The sequence below is a fragment of the Plectropomus leopardus genome, unplaced genomic scaffold (assembly GCF_008729295.1).
Source record: "Plectropomus leopardus isolate mb unplaced genomic scaffold, YSFRI_Pleo_2.0 unplaced_scaffold24092, whole genome shotgun sequence".
In the NCBI taxonomy this organism is placed as follows: Eukaryota; Metazoa; Chordata; class Actinopteri; order Perciformes; family Serranidae; genus Plectropomus; species Plectropomus leopardus.
Genome location: NW_024626149.1, coordinates 1 through 2,798, shown reverse-complemented (window position 1 = coordinate 2,798; position 2,798 = coordinate 1). Strand labels below are relative to the sequence as shown.

Here is a 2,798-nt window from a genome sequence, read left to right as displayed (position 1 = left end):
TTTTTCGGTTTTATCAGCATGTTTTATCTTGGCATTTTTCAACGTACTATACTGAGTTCTTCCTAACAAATTTAACTGTGACTCTTCCAGCGTTTTATCATCATACTGCACTGTTACATTTTTCGACCCGCTCCGTCGTGACTTTTTTTGGTGTGCCTCTCTGCAGGTTCTCTGGTGGCGTTGAAGCACCACAAAGACGACGTTCAGACGGTGAAGGTGGGGATGGAGTGCGGTCTGTCAGCTGACGCCGAGGTCGACTTCATGCCCGGTGACGTCGTCGTCTGTTTCGAGGAGCTGGAGGCTCCGCAGGTTACGTCCTGGGACCCTGGCTTCTGAACACCGAGTCTCGGCATCTTTTGTGCTGAAGTTCAGCAGACTGAACTGATAGATCTAAAATTAGTTTCGTCAACGTTATCTATGTAACGTTTTGAATTTCGATCGTGAATCATCAGCGTGACATCACTTCCTGTCGTCCTCATTTTGACATACAAAGCTCAGCAAAGCCAGCTGGAGGTTTACGGGGACTCTTCTTTCTTTTAAGCCCTAAAAGTTGAACAGCTGTTTTTGTTTTGTTTTAGAAACATTTTATTTCACATTAATCGTCATGAATAAAGACACTTGAAGTCGATTGACAGGCCAATGAGACTGAGTCAAAGCCGACCCTCATTAAACTGATAAGAGACAAAAAAGAAGAAAATAAAATGAGAAAAAAATGCTTTCTGATTGGACAAAATCCACAAATGAGTGAGTGATGACAAAATTCTTGATAAACAGTCTGAAAAAACATTAATAAATCATCTGTCAGCAGTGTGAAGCTCCAATGACAAAACACCGTAAATTAGTTTTAACATCTTCCTCAGTTCTGCGAAAAGCACAAAAGTAGACACTTGACTGTCGAGTTAAAAAAAGCCGGACTGCTCATTTAATTTCAAAGTGAGGTCTTTTTATCCGCCTCAGCGGTGACCTCTGACCTCATCACTTCCTCTTTGTCTTGGCCGATTTGGCGAGCAGCGCCGGGTCAATCTGATCTGGAGTCAGTCCTCTGATGGAGAAGAGCCGGGCGGCACGTTCTGTCAGGGTTCCCCCGCACTTCAGACCTCGAGACGTCAGTTCCTCCTTCAGAACGTCCAGACCCAGAGACTCCAGCTGGGACACAGAAGACACTGAGGACAGATCCACCGGAGGCCGACCCTGCGAATAAATCACTTCAGTTTAATATTCTTGTTTTCATGGCTGCAGATCTGAACAACAGCTCTCAAATTTATTTAACTTTTAGTACGCGTTTTTTTGCAAAATTTGAATGAAATCCCTTGTGGTGTTTTAGACATATTAGTTACGAAAATGCAGGTTCATACACCTTTTCCTGGGACAAATTCAAGCACTTTTGAATCACTTTCAAGATCCATTTTAAAGCTTTTCCAGCACCTCACAGCTATAGTAATGACATATTAATACAAATGAATATACACTCAAATTATTGTTTTACTTCTTCATGAGATTAACAGAGACAGCATTATGCTTAAAACAACCAAAATTAAGTTTGTAGAAGCACAAGAAAAAATTTACAATAAGAAATTAACATTAAAAAAGTTTTCTGTTTGGAAGGATTTCTGTCTGTCAGCAGACAGAATAACTTGACAAAAGCTTCACTTTCAATAAATGATTTAATAAAAATGTGAAAAATAATAACATTTTTCTTAAAGCAGGCAGTTAATCAGCTCAGTGACCTTTTTTCACAGTAAAATAAAAACAAAGTGTGGATGCGCTGATCAATATACTGCTCATCTGCTGGAAAACAAAATCCACCACTGCAGGACCTGGACTCTGAAGTCTTCTCATCAGATTTTGATGCTTCTTTCCTGAATAACCACAAACACAGGAGTAACATTTTATTTTTAAAATCCCAAATGTTTATTGTAAATATCATCTGTAAGATGCTGAACATGATATATGTCATCAACTACGTTGCTGCATGTGATACCGTCGGCGAAACGTTGATGTAGTCAGACTAAGAGCCGTAATTTCAACCCAAAACTGACAGAACGAGCAGCCGTCTGATATTCTGCTGAAGACAAAACATGGTTTCTGCAGTGATTTTATCCACCGTTATCACTGCTATTATTACTACTGACAATGGTGACATATCAATCAGATACCTTTCATATACTTTTAAAGACGGGCAACTTTTATAGACGGGCGACTATTCAGGTCTGATCGAACTTCCACCAGTTTAACCGTCTGTTCATCTTTCTAAATTCATGCTCAGCCTGCAGGAAGTTACTAATGTCAACATTACTGTTACGTGACGTCGTTTACGGCATATTCCATAGACATATTCTTAAGACGCTTTACAGAGTAATAAGGCTCAAAGACTACAGATAAAATACAAGAATACAAATAAAAACAGAAATAAGATACACAGCACAGAAATACAGCACAAAATTAAACATGCGGTGCTAGCATTAGCAGACTGTATCACACGCACGACACCATAAACAAATTAGCATTACGATGTAAAGTTAGCCAAATGTTACTCAAAAATTCTCTACAACAACTTACCTTTCATGAGACCCGAGAGCGCGGATTGCACCGAAAAGCTGCACGTCCTTTTGCAGACTTTGCAGGAGGCCCCTCCTGGACTCGGTCCACGTCTTATCCACTATTTCTGTTTCTCTGAAGTCAGCGCTCATTAAACCGGCAGCCTCCCGTCTCATTGTTGTTACCCCTCAAATCAGACCGCTGGCTCAGCGCCGCAGACTCAGAGGCACACTCGCGGTCCGGGCGCAGACTCAGAGGCA

General features: G+C 41.0%; 1 long non-coding RNA gene across 1 annotated transcript; it reads right to left on the bottom strand.

Annotated features, from left to right (window-relative positions):
* Window positions 1–567: 567 nt before the first annotated feature.
* On the bottom strand, window positions 568–2,792 carry LOC121966347. Its single transcript, XR_006107577.1, has 2 exons — window positions 2,560–2,792; window positions 568–1,859 (listed from the first exon to the last, which is right to left on the bottom strand). It is a non-coding gene; the product is annotated as an uncharacterized LOC121966347 (long non-coding RNA).
* Between the last annotated feature and the right edge of the window lie 6 nt (window positions 2,793–2,798).